Here is a 16,762-nt window from a genome sequence, read left to right as displayed (position 1 = left end):
TGCTCCCCCTTTTAAAGCTGTATTGAGATACGTCTGGATTTACAAAGAGGGGTTGTCCTGAAAACAGCCCTCCAGAATAACTTAGGGGTTTAGGGGTGGCTTCCTGGTATACTTCGTAGTTCTCCTTGTTGTCTACTTACAAACCATGAACAAGAATTGCTCCTTCTGTAGAAAACTCCTGCTCTTTTTTTTTTTTTTTTTTTGGTCATAGCTATCTCTTTCGCAGGGTCTAAAATCAAATGATCTACGATCTACTTCTCAAATAGTAACTGAATAAGAATGGACATGGTTTTGAGTTTTTCGTTTGTTTTCTTTGTCAATGTCTAGTAACCAACAGACAACAAAAGGAATGAAAAAAGTTCACCAAGGCTTTAAGGTCTAAAACTAGCTGTGTCTTCTTTGAAGTGTAGCTGTTAAAGCCATCTTTTTTTCCCCTCTCTTTTAACTTTCCTTGAGAGTTAGAGACAGCTAGGCAAGGCTTCCAGCTACATTTTTATTCCTTGAATTAATGTATCAACACTTTCTCACCTTTTAAATCCTCTTTTTCATGCTCCCTTGTCTTTGATTTTACCCCAGTTCACATACATAGGGTCAGGTAAACCAGGCACTGTGGGCGCCTCGCTGAGCCAAGGAGGCAAGATGGTTTCTCTTAGCAGAAAATACAGAAATGGAAAATGTAATATCATGGTTCTTATATGGTGCCGTAACTTGGATGGCCTCAGATTAAATGGGCAATCACTTCCAGACTATCACAGTTCTTGTACAGTGGAGGCATCTGGCTCAATGCTTTTGGAGTACATTAGCCCTGTGCAGTTTGTTGGAGGTGATTCCTAGATGCTAGCTTTTCTCTTTCCTACCTGTTCCGGTGATCACTGTCAAACCTCACGTTCTCTATGAATGTTCAGTTTTTGTGAAGGATATGTAAGAGGCTTGCTGAAGAAATGCTAAAAACTACTCACACAGATATAGTATTTTACACCCACTTAACGTACAGTAAGCTGGTTGCTGATTTTTGCAACGTCTCAAAACATACTAATTTCTGTGTTTAAAAAAAGCAAGCAGGTTGATACACTTAGCCTCAAGGACTGTCTTTCTTTAACTTTCTTTGTTTAAGACCTTTTGAATTGTGAGGCTCCTTAGTTTGGGGAGGAATTAAAAGAGAGTGGTAGGAAGGTGCTGTAGAGAAAATGTCTACACAACAATGTGGCTACCAGTTTTGAAACTGAGGCATCTCCCAAAGGGATGTTTCCAGTGAGTAGGTAGAAAATGAAAGTATTTGCAAAGAAGTGAGTGCTTTATCAACACAAGAATTTGCTATGTTTTACAATTAAAAACAAAAAGCATTTAGCCTGGAAACATTTTAAGTCTCTTTTTTTCTTTTAGTACCTCTCAAATAGTGTGGTTTATAATATACAATATATTCCTACAAGAAAAGTGATGTTCACACAATACTTATATGAGCTCCTGTTTTAATTGTCTGGCACAGAATCCATGCATGTACTCGGTAATTTTTTGTGGTGTGAAACATTTTAATTTTGTCTATGTTTATTTATTTTTGAGAGAGAGTGAGAGAAAGCAAGCAGGGGAGGGGCAGAGAGTGAGGGAGACACAGAATCCAAAGCAGGCTCCAGGCTTTGAGCTGTCAGCACAGAGCCTGATGTGGGACTTGAACTCACAAACCATGAGATCATGGCCTGAGTTGAAGTCGGACGCTCAACTGACTGAGCCACCCAGGAGCCTGAAGCTTCATAGCCTGAGCTATGAAGCATTTTAGAAGTATCATCCTTCAAAAGCTGATGCTTGCTGGAGCCTCTCCCTTTTGTGCTTTCATATGCAACCTCTTAACACCAGCAGAGCAATTACAACTCCCTTTTAGTTTTTTTTTTTTTTCCCTCTGTTTTGTTTTAAATTTTAGAGTGAGGAATCTTTTGTTGCTTCCAGCCATGTCACATCACCTCCTCATTGACATGGGTCAATGTGCAACATGGGTCACTGTGGCACTTTTATCTTTATTCTGCTTACACGTTTAGATAGAAGATGATTTTCTTGGGGTGCCTGGGTGGCTCAGTCGGTTAAGCGTCTGACTTCAGCTCAGGTCATGATCTCACAGTCCGTGAGTTCAAGCCCCGCATCGGGCTCTGTGCTGACAGCTCGGAGCCTGGAGCCTGCTTCGGATTCTGGGTCTTCCTCTCCCTCTGACCCTCCCCAGTTCATGCTCTCTGTCTCAAAAATAAATAAACGTTAAAAAAAAAAGATGATTTTCTTGGAGACAGACTGCATTATTCCAGGTCAGGCTCTCAAATGCCTTTGAAAGGCTACCCTTGTTGATGCTTGGGAGAAGTAACAGGACAGCCATGAGGAACGCTCCCCGGGAGAACCTCTTGTTGCCTTGCATGCTTCGCTTGCAGGTAGAATGCATTTATGACTTTGCTTTAAGAGTAGACGTCAGGAAGATAATCAGTTGTCTAACACCTTAGGATTGGAAGTAAGGTCAAATCATCAGATTGTGAGACTTAAGCAGATGAGGTAGTGATTGAGGAAGCATGACATCCGTCGGTAGAACTGGGCCACAGAACCATAAAGAAGATTGAATAGCTCACTTGTTCGGTACATTTTAATTTCGTTCTTGGAGTGGATACTTTTGCTGGCTCTCTTGGTTTTCAGTTTATTAAAGTGGGCATTGGCTTTTTAAATTCAACTTGGTTTCTCTACATTTATTACTGTCTTGTTTGACTAAGGTGGCACAATCTCATTACAATTTTTAACGGTCTCATCGGTAAAAAGCACTTGAGGATATAAATTCACTTCGGCAGGATGTTGACTCATCAGTAAAAATTGTTTTTGGACATAAACACAGTTTGGCTGTAATTTGGCTGAATTATGAATTTTGCTTTATTTTTAAAAATTGTTCTACCATGAAGTGCTAAAATTTTAAAACTCTCAATAGAACATTCAGTTCTATCCAACTAAGTTGACCATATGATTGGCAGTTAATATGTGCCCAACATGTGGGAAAGTATACATTAAGCACAGGGGTAAAAGGCATGGCTTACTTTGGAAAAGTCAAATACATTGTTTCTATACCTAAGCTTATATGTGCTTAATGATAAGAGGACTAAACACTGGAAATAGCATACCATATTTACCGGGACACCCGGGTGGCTCATTCGGCTAAGCGTTCAACCCTTGATTTTGGCGCAGGTCATGATCTCAAGGTTTGTGCAACTGAGCTCCAGTCAGGCTCTGGGCTGACAGTGCAGAACCTGCTTGGGATTCTCTCCCCCCGCCCCCTTCTCTGTCTCTCCCCCACTTTTGCACATGCTACTTCTCTTTCAAAATAAATAAACATTTTTTCAAATACCATATTTATTGATTCTAATATTTTTCAATTTTCTAAAATTGGGTTGTGATGTTTATTCATTGTATACGGATAACATATTGTCTTTCTCTCCTTCCCTGTTCTTATCCACTGACCACTGACAAGTTGTTCGAAGATGTATGGTTTCTTTGTTTCCTGACTAGCGGTGTCTTATAGTTCGCTGCCTGAAAATGACAGTGCATTGAAGGAACCTTGAGCATAAGGTATAAAAATGACTGTGGTAAAGACACAGAAGGAGAGAAGCTAGTTCAGGAAAGGGTGGATGTAGGAACAAATGCCTTTGGTTTGGAATGAGCATGTTGTGATCAGAAGGTTAAAGACGGATTGCCAGCAGTAGAAGGAGACACCCTCAGAGTCATGGAGCTCAATTCATAGGCAAAGTGGGTCCTGATAATGGAGTGTAAACTTGGACTTAAAGGATTGGTTTTGGATACCTTTGATACGTGAAGCCTCTTTACAGACTTTTGAACAGGGAAGTAGCAAAAGGAAGCAGGGTTTCCATATTTATGGGTCACTTGTAGATCAGGAGGAAGATGCTGGGAGAGGTAGCTATATATACAGGAAACAGAGAAAAGGACGCTTTTGGGTTCTTTCACACATTTGAAAGAATGATGAAGAGCGAGTAAGACAGAAAAGCTGAAAGGTCTGTTTTAGACCAGATAGCTCATGAGCAGTCTGCATATGTGGATAAATCCTTTGTAAGGGACGCTGTAAATGTTGAAATAAATGGACGAGTACTTAAAAATATGATACACTGGCTGAATATTCAAATAGATTCAGCTGCTACATGTGAAGAAAAAGGGAATAAGAAAAGAGAAAGAGTGAGCAGTTATTTTAATTCAGGCATGGGGATAAAGATAGAGGAAGAAAAACAAGAATATCAAATTGAATAAGCAGATTTTAGCATATTTCATGGTAGTCGATGATAAATAGAGTAGTATCTACATATACTTTATGCATTCATGACCTCTCTCTCATTTTTTTTTTTTTTTGATTCTTTTGGGCTGCATGGTTTGTCTGCCAGTGTTTTTCAAATTGTCACAAATCTCCAAAAATGTTTCCAGTATATTTACTGGGGGTGGGGGGGGGTGGGGGAGGGGAACATGAATAAATGAACCTACGTAGTTCAAACCTGTGATGTTTAAGGGTCAAGTTTACTTTCTTAAGGCAGAAATAGGAAACTAACACAAGTTGGTTTTGGGGAAAGGCGTGTCAGCATTTAGTAGTGGGAAGGCATAAGTTTTGACATTTGGAACATTGATTCTGCAAATATTTAGCTGAAGTGTCTTGGGGGAACTGCTTATATTCTTTTGGTGTCACTTTCTTTATTATTTCCTTGGCATCCAGAAAGACTTGTACTTGGTTCTATATGTTCTCTCTCTGACTGGCCTTTTTTTTCTGACTCTTAAAGTGCTCATGGTCTCCGGTATTCTCACTTTCTCCTTTCTGATTTCCTTTCTAATGATTTGACTCTTGTACAAATTGCATACATATATATTTTTTAAATGATTCCCTTAGAGGTCACTAGAAGGGTATATCAAGCTCAACTTGTTTCTAAGCAAACTGACCATGTTCTTTTATTTATTTATTTATTTATTTATTATTATTATTTTTAACGTTTACTTATTTTTGAGACAGAGAGAGAGCATGAACAGGGGAGGGGCAGAGAGAGAGGGAGACACAGAATCTGAAACAGGCTCCAGGCTCTGAGCTGTCAGCACAGAGCCTGACGTGGGGCTCGAACTCACGGACTGTGAGATCATGACCTGAGCCGAAGTCAGATGCTTAACCGACCAAGCCACCCAGGCGACCCTGACCATGTTCTTTTAAACAGTTCAGTTCCATTTATACCATTAACTGTACTCTAAGCTTCTAAAACATAAGCGCTTTAATCTCTTTGCTTAGTTAAATCACAAACATTCCCTCCTGATCACCTTCATTGAGGATAAGAGGGCTGGAAATGAAATAAGCATTTACTGAACACTCAATATATGTAAGATATTGAAATAGATCTTATGCAAGAAATGGGGATTTTTTTTTTAAGAGAAAAAGTTAAATGGCTTTAGTTAAATTGAAGTACTAAGCTTCGTTGTGTCTCCCTAAGCATTTGAGCAAAGGCATTCATCACTTCTGGAGGAGAGAAGATGCCATACAGAGCAAGAGTTGGCAAACATTTTTCAGTAAAACACCATAATAGATATTTTAAGCTTTGTGAGTCAGGTAACATGTCTGTCTCAGATTCATCTTTGTTGGTTTTTGTTTGCAAGGGTGTTTGTTTCTTCGATCATTTGTTTGTGTGTATTCTCTAACAGTATTCTTAAAATATAAAATCTATTCTTAGCTCCTGGACCATTCAAAAACTGATTCAATTCGGTGCACACACGGGATTTGGCTTGCAGACTGTAGTTTGCCAACTAGAACAAATAGGGCATTAGTGAAGCGTATCATAGTGAGAAAATATTCTTGAAACCCAGACTTTGTTGAGAAAGATTTTTTTCCCCTTCTAAATTATAAATATTTCCTTTCATCTAGAGAGTACTAGTTGTGGTGAAACTGGATTGTTTTTACCATTAGTAATAGCAGAAAGGACGGGACTTAGGGGCTATTCTTTTAAGACAAGAGGGAAGTAGAAAGACCTTCTGGAACTGAGTGGTAAAGCCCAAGAAAAACAGAAATGCGAGTGATTGGACAGGAGTCCCTTTGGATTTGCCCAAATCCTCAGGTCAAATTAGAAGGGTAGGTGTAACAGAAATATCAGGTAAGATTTGGAGTGTAAGATTCCAGCAGAGTGGGAATTTTTTCTGTTTTTCCCAATGTATTGCCCCCACAATTATAGCTCATTAAAGAAAGAACCTTATCGCACAAGGTCTAAAATGTGTCAACTAATATATCAATATATTAAGTTACTTAGATTTCGGGTGTAAATGTAATCAAACAATTTGGGGAGGGGCTCATGGACTGAAATGCCCCTTCTGGCATAGTAGTATCCTAATATCCTGGAAGCAGGAAGATAAGGTGCTGAAAGAACAGGTCATGAAGAAGAGGCCTGCGTTTTAGACAAGGAAGTTTCTAAGGTTCATGATAGTGGAATATGCCAGGGACCATTAACTTCAAAAACAGATGTAATTTGGATGCTCTGATAGACAAGTTTAGCAGTAGGGTAATCAGCAACAATGCCAAAGCGACTATATTCAAGTGAGTATCCACAAGACAGTGTGGTGGACATTACTTTTACTCAGGATTCATTCAAGCAGTAATAGGTTAAAGAGGACCACAAATATCCTGATTATATCCCTTACCCCTTGACTCAGGTCAGATTCAGGTCAGATTCAAGCAACTGCTTTGACCAACATACTATGGTGGAAATAATGTAATATCAGTCTTTATATCCAGGCTTCAAGGGGCAGGCAAATTTTTCTTACTGTCTCTTAAAACATTTATTCCTGGGACACCCCTCTGGGGATCTCCAAACTCAATGTTGTGAGAAGCTTACCCAGAAAAGAAAGCTACTTGGAAGTCCTCAGGTCAGCAGCCCCCAGCTGAGCTCCCAAAAGCCTTCATTCAGTGATATGAGTGAGCCATGTTGGATGTCTAGCTCTGTTGATTGCTTAGGGATAACTTCAGCTCAAGCCAGGTTCTGGCTGCTTCTATATGGGAAACATTAACTGGGCTCCAACAGAGCCCAGCTAGTCCACAGAGATATGAGACAGTACAGCAATACAATAGATAATTGAAAGACAGTTCAAGAAGACATCACTATTACATGGAGAAGAGCTCTCCAGGTGAATCACCCATACCAGGAGTGGACTTTTATCAGTGATAAATAGCCTTTAATATAGTAAATTACTTAGATTTCAGGGTTAATTTTCACCACAGCCAAACATATGGTTTCTCAAAACAAACCAACAAACAAAAAACCAAAAAAAACAAAAAACAAATTTTTTTTTTTTTTTTTTTTTGGAGTTTAGTGGTTATCAAAGTACATTTTGCAGACCTGGGAGTTCCTGAGATCCTTTTAGGCCATCTGGAAGGTCAAAGCCATTTTTATATAATTTTAAGATATTTTTTGATGTTTGTATAAATGGTGCACAAGCAATATTGGCCAAGACTGCTGATGCATTAGCATGAATTAAAGCATTGACACCCATTGATAATGGGAGTCATTGTATGCTTTGTTGGCATGCACTTGGATTTAAAAACTGCCAATGTCATTTAATAATGTCCTTGACGAAGTAACAAAAACTGGTATTTTATATATTAAAATCCTTGCATGTGCATCTGTTTATTATTTGTGACAAAATGGAAAGTATGCATAAAGTACTATATAATACATTATGATATTTATGTTAAGAAAAACCATTTGGGTGTTTTTTGAGTTGTGAGCTAAACTACCTGTTTTTTCCCTCCTCCATGGATCACTGTTTTTACTTAAAAGTACAACCGACAGGGACCCAATGATGATTTCAACTTGGATATCAGATAGATACTTTCTTGAATATGGACAAAGTAAGCCTGTCATTTCAAGAAAAAAAAAAAAAAACACCACTGATTGTCTTTGTTTCTGGGAGCAAAGTAAGAGTATTCAAGGAAAAATTAGAAATTTGGTGTGGTAGGCCAAATAATACCCCTTGGCTCCACAAGGCCAATGCCTTAAACTCCATGGATATTTTAGGTTAAATGACAAAAGGAACTTTGCAAAATATAATTAAGGCTGCCAACCTTAAAATAGGGAGATTATCCTGGATTTTCCTGAAGGGCTAGTCTAATCACATAAGCTTCTGAAGCGGGGAACTTTCGCTACCTGAAGGCAAAAGAGCTAAAGCATAAGAGGGGATCAGAGAGCTTTAAAGTGTGAGTATGCAACATGCTATCGCATGTTTGAGGATGGAGAGAGTACCATGGCCAGCACTGAGGGTGTCCTTAGGGAGCCGAGGGCCTTCCTGGCTGACAGCGTATAAAGAACCAGGGACCACAGACTGCCACATAGAACCAAATTTTGCCAACATCCTGAATGATCCTACAAGCAGATTCTCCCCATAGCCTTATTAATCTCAATTAATGTTTCCCATATGGAAGCAGCCAAAAACTGGCTTAAGCCACAGATATCTCTAAATGATCAACTGAGCTAAACATCCAGTGTGGTTCCCTCACATTATTGGATGAAGGCTCTTGGGAGCTCAGCTGGCGCTGTTGACCTAAGAGAGCAGGCTGGCCAGTACCTTGACTGTACCCTTGCAAGACTCAGAGTAGAAAAACTAGCTGGGTCTCTCTGGATTTCTGAAAACACACTGTGAGATCAGAAGCTAGTAGTAAATGACAATAGTAGAAAACTGAAACATGTGAATAACTTGTATTTGCTACCTTCCCTGGTATTTCTCATAAGATCAGTGGTGATACGAATGAATAATTTTTGATGTTGCATAGTGAAATGTGTCACCATATGGAATATCTGCATAACTTATTCAATATTTTCCAAAAGATGTTACAAAATCATGCATGAGGGGAAGACCTATCCATATTGCAAGGTAAACTTGAGTATAAAAAGAGTACAAATTCATTGATAGGCTTTCACATTACTACTTACTTTTAAGAAGTTCTCATTGAGTTGGATTTAGTTGTAGAATTAAAAAAGAATATCCACAATTAGGTGAAAAGACTATTATAATACTCCTTTGTCAATACAGGATGTGTTCAAGGCTGGGTTTTCTTCAAATATTTAAACTAAACGTATCACCAGATTGAATATAGCAGTACTGATGAGAATCCAACTATCTTCCATTAATCCAGGTGTCTGTACATCAAAGAGCTTAAGTGCCACTCTTATCATTAACACTTTTTTTTTGGAAACCAAAACTTATTTTTCCTGAGAAATTTATTTGTGTTAATATGCAGTGAATTTTCAGTTTAAAATTAATTTGCAGTTAACATTTTTTTTCTGTTTTGATTTCTAATATGGTAGATATCGAGAGATGACCCACATCAACATATAAACAATATAACCTATATAAACAATATGACTCACATACACAAAAACTTTTGGGTTTCTTAATAGTTTTTTGAATATGAAAAGGGTCTTGAGGTCCTAATGTTCCAGAATCAATGACTTCATCAATCCTCACAAATATAGACTGCAGATAAATTGGAGAGCCCTCTGAGTAGTTCTGTAAGAACTCTCCCTTTTCTCTGTATCTGAAACATCTTCAGAAAGAGAAAAGGGAGGGAGGATGCTTTGAGAGGGGGAGCCATTCCTGGTTTTGACTTTGAGCTTTGAACTGAGTGAAAAAATCAACCTGAGAAAGGCTGTCTTAAACAGGAAGAAATCAAGGGCACCTGGGTGGCTCAGTCAGTTAAGCACCTGACCCTTGATCTCTGCTCAGGTCATGATCTCAGGTCCTGAAATCAAGCCCTGAGTCGGACTCCATGCTAACAGCACGGAGCCTACTTGGGATTCTCTCATTCCCTCTATCTCTGCCCTTCCCCCCACGCTCACTCACTCTCTCTCTCAAAATAAATAAACTTAAAGAAAAAAACAACCCAAAACACAGGAAGAAACCAAGTTTCCTTTAATTGGTCAGGTCAGATTTACCTATCTTGGATCCTTATTGCTTTGTTCATCAGCAAAAACAGGGAATCCAGAATATAATACCAGTTTACAGAAGTTGCACTTCACCTCTGTTTTATAATTGAGAAAAATGAAGTTCAGAGAGGGTTAGTGTCACTGTGCTTAAATAGCCCCCTGTTGCCTTCTGAGCAGTGTAAAAATCCCTATGCAGACACTGGCTAGTGTGGCCAGTTTCTTGGCACTGTCACCTGTCACCAGAATTTTGTACCTGATGAGCTTTAGTTTCAATTCACATCTGGTGATTTTACGCTTCCTGAATACAACAGCTCTGTTTTCTCCCAAGCCTGTGCATTTCTTTTCTGTCTTTAGAATGTCCTTTTCCTTGGGGTATGCTTGGGGATCTTATACTTAAAAAAAAAAAAAAAAAAAAAAGCTGTTGTTATGCCCCCTCCTGTCTGAAGCCTACTTTGAATAACTTTTTTTTTTATTTTTTTTTAATGTTTATTAATTTTTGAGACAGAGACAGAGCATGAACGGGGGAGGGTTGGAGAGAGAGGGAGACACAGAATCTGAAGCAGGCTCCAGGCTCTGAGCTGTCAGCACAGAGCCCGACATGGGGCTCGAACCCACGAGCCATGAGATCATGACCTGAGCTGAAGTCAGACGCCCAACAGACTGAGCCACCCAGGTGCCCCTGGATCTTCTACCTCTTTTTAAAAAAAAATTTTTTTTTAACGTTTATTTTTGAGACAGAGAGAGACAGAGCATGAACGGGGGAGGGTCACAGAGAGAGGGAGACACAGAATCTGAAGCAGGCTCCAGGCTCTGAGCTGTCAGCACAGAGCCCGACACGGGGCTCGAAGTCACGGACCGTGAGATCATGACCTGAGCCGAAGTCGGATGCTTAATCGACTGAGCCACCCGGGCGCCCCTGAATAACTTCTTTAAGACCTCTCCCAAGCATCATAAATTCCTTCCTTTTACGTCTCTTAAAATATTCACTTACTTCATAGTGACTGGGTGACTTAGTCGGTTAAGCCTGACTCTTGATTTCGGCCCAGGTCATGATCTTAGGGTTCACGAGTTCAAGCTCTGTGTGGGTCTCCACGCCTGGCTCCACGCAGACTGTGCAGAGCCTGCGTGACATCCTCTCTCTCTCCCCCTCTCTCTGCCCCTCCCTTGCTTTCTCTCTCTCTTTCAAAATCAATAAATAAACTTTAAAAAATACTTCATTTATTTCTAAATGGTACTATAAACTCTTTTGGGGGATTTTTTATTTTTGATAAAAAATGAGGCAGCATGGTATTTTCTGATAAATTGTGGACTTTGACTTATCCACCCCTGACTTTCCATTGTACTTTTATTTCTTCTATACTCATCCCATCTGGCTCCTCTATATTGTCAGCATAACGTTTAGTCCATCTGAATATGTCGGTTGTGATGTGGTTGTCTTAGAAACTGAAGATTTAATGTGAAATGGGGAAAACAGGTTACTTTTTCATCTTGCCAAATGCACTATGAACCCTGGGAAGACAGACTCCGTGATGGTGTTCCCAGCATTGTCCTTGGCACATTTCAATGTGATGGTAGGTAAATATGTGGCTGATGAATGTGTGAGTGATAAGATGTTTGAACTGGATAATCTCATTCTTTCTAAAAATCCTTCCAATACGTAAGCCCTATCTTTTCCTCTGAAGCTCTTTTCTCATTTTTCTCCCCTAATTAATCTCTTTCTTCCTGATTTTGTTTTCTTTTCCTTGGTCTTTTTTTTTATGTCTACCATTCTTTCTTTCCCATTCTGTTTTTTTTTTTTTCCATTTTAAAGCAAATAAAGACTTCATTTTTAAAATGACATTTAGTTAGCAGCCTCTGATGGAGATTTTCCTACCTGCCCTTTTCCTAACAATGTGTGCTTAGAGATAGGAAATTTCACATTTTTCCCATAAGTGAAGATGAACAAATTACCCTACTGTTCTTACAGTGAAGGTATATCAGTTAATTGAGAAAGATAATCTGTGACCCATTTATGATTTAAATGATTTGGTGTTGATGATGCCAACATCAGACACTGCCAGCAACTAGCACGTGATCTTTGCTAAGCCTTTAGGAAACCAAGAATATAGTTATTGCAATTACCGCCTAGGTCTAGTAAACCCCTTTTCAGTTTTTATACTTTTTAGTCATTTTATGAAAACTTTACAGAAGAATAAAGAGATGTTAAAAAGAACTAGAATTATTAGTCTAAACGTAGCAACACTTTTTGTGTCGAGAGAATTGTAGCATACAAACATGATAAAAGGTGCAAGAATACTATCACACTTGGAGCAAAATGGGATGATTTACGTTCTTGAAATGAAATACTGTGTTGTTAGGTTCTTGTTTTATGACTAACTGGTATATATTTTTTCTTTATAGTCTGAGAAACACATTGTTCACTCAGAAGTTCTTAAGAAAATTCATACTGGATTTCACTTACACAAATAATTTTACTCTCATTTTTATCTTGAATGCTGTGCTGCCTTGTGAAACATCTTTTCCTTTGTCAGTTTCTTTGGTTGGTATTTTGGGTAGAAATTCAAAAATTCTGAATTCTCAGTTGTCTTTGATAAAAGTAAATAGCCCAATACAGATAGTATCTTCAGTCTTTTATACCTTAGAAAGATGGTATAATTCTTTAGATAACATAGTAAGAAAACCAATGAAGGAAATTATATCACTTCCAGGCTACTCCATCGTGGTTTCTATTTTCCTGTTTTTAGTTATTTCAACCATCAGTGGTGATAATGATGAGTAATGAAGATTTAATGATACAGTAATCTCTAGCATGATGAATAATGAAATACTTTGAGATAGGGAAAAATTAAGCATGAATTGTCCATAATGAAGCATAGATAGAAAAGGCTCAGTGGATCCATTTGGTAATGGCTAGATTGAATATGTTTCATAACATTTTGCAAAATTAGTAAAATTTCTGTCTGATCCCAGGAGAACCTTGAGTAAGAATAAAAGTTATTAAATATTCATCCTTACAGAAAGTTAGAATTGCTCGAGGAAGAAACTCAAAAACTAAAATTTGATCTGATGGAGTCCGAGGCATACTGAGAGTTAATATGTGTTAGCGGCATTTGGAAGACATTACTCATCTTTGTACTTGACCTTACCTATTGTATTCAGAGCAAATAATCAGGACAGGAAGATGAGCTTTTTGGAAAGGGGAGGGGCAAGAAGCTATTGGAAGCCCATTGCATTACATGGATTATGGGATCGTAATGCTACAGGGAGATTATAGCCTAGAGGAATTTAAGTAGCAGTGTGAGCTCTGGATTGTTCTTAATTTTCTTCTTGTCTTCTCGGTGAGCATAGCCACCTTATTTGATATTGGACACTGAGCATTAGGCTGGGAACCTTGCACATGAGCCTGTTCGATTCATTTAAGTGAAGGTTTCTTCTGGAATCAAAGTATAGATTTAAAATCAGAGGAGAGATCACTGGGCAATGAGAAAGAATGAAATTTGGCCATTTTCAGCCACGTGGATGGAGCTGGAGGGTAATATGCAAAGTGAAATAGGTCACTCATAGAATGACAGATATCATGTTTTTATTCATATGTGGAACTTGAGAAACTTAACAAAAGACCATGGAGGAAGGGGAAAAATAGTTACAGAGAGGGAGGGAGGCAAACCATAAGAGACTCTTAAATACAGAGAACAAACTGAGGGCTAATGCAGGAGGGAGGCAGGTAAAAGGGGAACATGGGTGATGGGCATTGAGGAGGGCACTTGCTGGGAGGAGCACTGGGTATTGTATGTAAGCAATGAATCATGGGACTCTACCCCTAAAACCAAGAGCACACTGTATACACTGTATGTGAGCCAACTTGACAATAAATTATATTAAAAAAAACTAAGATCTAAGGGCCATCTCCCTGTAGGCCTATACTGAATCAAGATAATATTTCTCATGCAATTAATAGTAAAGAATTTTAAATGGAACACACACACACACACACACACACACACACACACTAACCAAAATAGGACCTGCAAGCAAATATGACAATACAAGAGCTAGGGGATATAATTCTGAATATTCTGAGGAAGAGTATTTCAAAACTGATTTGCATTATCATGCATATTGATAAAATTTCTAAGCAGAAGCAAGAAGAATAAATTACACGGGTTGTACAACGTAAAGCAGAGTCGCAAGGAGACTAAAACTGTAGTCTAAGTGAAGTCCTTCTCATAGTGAGTAAAGAAGAGATCTGGCATTGCAGAAAGTGAATCCAGGATGTGGATGATAAACTTGAAAGCAGAGCTAAAAGGCATGTAAATAAGAAAGGAGATGAAAATGCGAAGTGTAGGTAACGATATCCAACCCAAGATTTTTCTGAAGAAGGTCAGAAAAAGCACAAGGAAAAAAAAAAATCAATAGCATTCACTAAAAGGGGATCTACCTTATACCAAGTTGCCTAGCTAAGGATGGACACATCAGTCACTCAGTAAATATTTGCTGACTGGATGGATCACAGAAAGATGAATTGATAATTGTAACTAAGTGATGTCAAATGATAGGCTATCACCAAATGGGGCTGGCAGATAATTTATGTGGCCCGTACAACGTCACTTGAAGAAAAAAAAATGTTAGGCCAATATTTAAATAGTGTGATATCACAACTTCTCTTGAGAAATTTGACTACATGGGTACAGTTAGCCACTGTTTCCAAATGGCAACCACTTCTTAAATTTGAGTAGCTGCTACTCTCTTTAGGTGGGGCCTGCGTTTTCTCTCAGGACCCTCTCCACTATTCACTTGTCTAGACACCCGGGTTATTGGAGTTGATGACCTGTGCTTTCAAACAAAGAAAAAGAATCCGTGAGATCACATTGAAATGTGATGGCTTATCACAATGCAAGTATATATATACATGTGTGTATGAATATATATATATGTGTGTGTATATATATATATATATATATATATATATATATATATAAAGAGAGGTCAATGAGTCTGGATGTATTCAGGCAAAACAATTAATTACAAAATCACGAATAAAATTATGCAAGCATCTATGCCAAAAATACGGTTTACCCACCAAACAGAAGTCAGAATGAATTTGGTTTTACTCTTCAATGACAGATATAAGATAGTAATAGAGGCATAATCACAAAGTTTCAGGAGAAATTTTTACAAGTTAAACTTTATACTCATCGTTTTTGTCAATGCAACATTTTGTAGGGGAAACTAGACCTTAAACACCCATCACGAGCACGTTACTGAAAAATGCAGATGTATCCATACATTTTACAGTCAGGGAGAGCTCAAGAATAGTGCATGTTTAATAGGATGGTGGTGAGCTCTGAAGTCATTTACACAAAGAATTGCTGATATAATTATTGCATGTCTGGCCATGACCCTACACAGTAAAGTCAAAATAATTTCACAAGCAGCAAATAATAATACAAACACATATCCCAAACTCCAAATCCCACACTAACAAAGGTTTAAAAAAAAAAAAAAGACAGGTTATCAAAGGCCATTGAAAACATGCTAAGTTACAGTTTTGTGTAAAAAGAAATTCACTGTACCAGTTCATAATTTCACCAATCAGCTAATTTCAGGCTTAAGGATACTTGTGAAAAACCTCAAAGCTAAACAGCGTATACAAAATGGTAAGACACAAAACAACACATAACAGCCTACCAGTGATGATCTTGCCTGGCCCCCAAATGAGAACAGAAAATTTACCAAACGAGAAATATAATTATCTATAATCACAAATTACCCTGTTGCAGTAATCATGACAACAGTTACCGATTATTGAGTTCATTATACACTGTCAGATGCTGTGGATTGGGTGCTTACTTTGTGCTAATTGGTCCACTTCTGTTGGCTAACCAGTCCGATTCACATCATAGTCATACTGAGGTGGGTATGATTATGTCTGGTTTTAAAATGAAGAAACAGAATTTGGGGAATTTGAAACAAGCCACCCCTCTAGTACTGAATAGCATGAGAATTTCATACCCAGCAACCTCAGGCTACTTTTCTCACTAAGTGACAATCTGTAGTTCACCTGTAGGGGCAACTCAGTAGGCAAATTGAGACCACAGGCACCAATAAATCAAGGACTCCACCCAAACTAAGGTGGTAAATTTATTAGAGTGATATTTCAATGTTTTATTTCATTTTTTTATTTTTTGAGAGAGAGAGAGAGAGCACCAGTGAGCATGAGCAGGGGAGGGGCAGAGAGAGAGAGAGAGAGAGACACAGAATCTGAAGCAGGCTCCAGGCTGTGAGCTGTCAGCATAGAGCCCGATGCAGGGCTTGAACCCATGAACCATGAGATCATGACCTGAGCCCAAGTCGGACGCTCAACTGACTGAGCCACCCAGGCACCTCTATTTGAGTGATATTTCAAAAAGAGCTTTAAAATTGCTTTTGAAAAAAAAAAAAAAAAAGAGGGGGAAGAGAATTGTGTTCGATTTTGTAAACGCTTTTTTTTTTTTTTTTTACAGTTTAATATTTTTACTTTCAAAACCATTTTAATGAGTGTGTGATTGGGGAGTAGAGACTATATAATCAAATTAGTGCTTAGGGCATGAAAAAATATTTACCAAGATCAGAGTTTCCCTGAAGTGTGGTCAGCAAACCATTTGTGTTCTAATTTTTGACGGAAGTGATAAGAACAGAGGTACATCTAGGGCCACCTTAGGGCTCTTGAATTCAACTGTCTAGCGGCAAGGCCAAGAAAGCTAGGGGCTTAACTCGCTCCCCAGATGACGTTAATGTACAACAGAATGTGAAGACCACTATTTTTT

This window comes from Panthera tigris, chromosome A1, assembly GCF_018350195.1.
Source record: "Panthera tigris isolate Pti1 chromosome A1, P.tigris_Pti1_mat1.1, whole genome shotgun sequence".
NCBI classification, from domain to species: domain Eukaryota; kingdom Metazoa; phylum Chordata; class Mammalia; order Carnivora; family Felidae; genus Panthera; species Panthera tigris.
The sequence above is the reverse complement of the archived record's forward strand: the minus strand, read 5'-3'. Positions refer to the sequence as shown.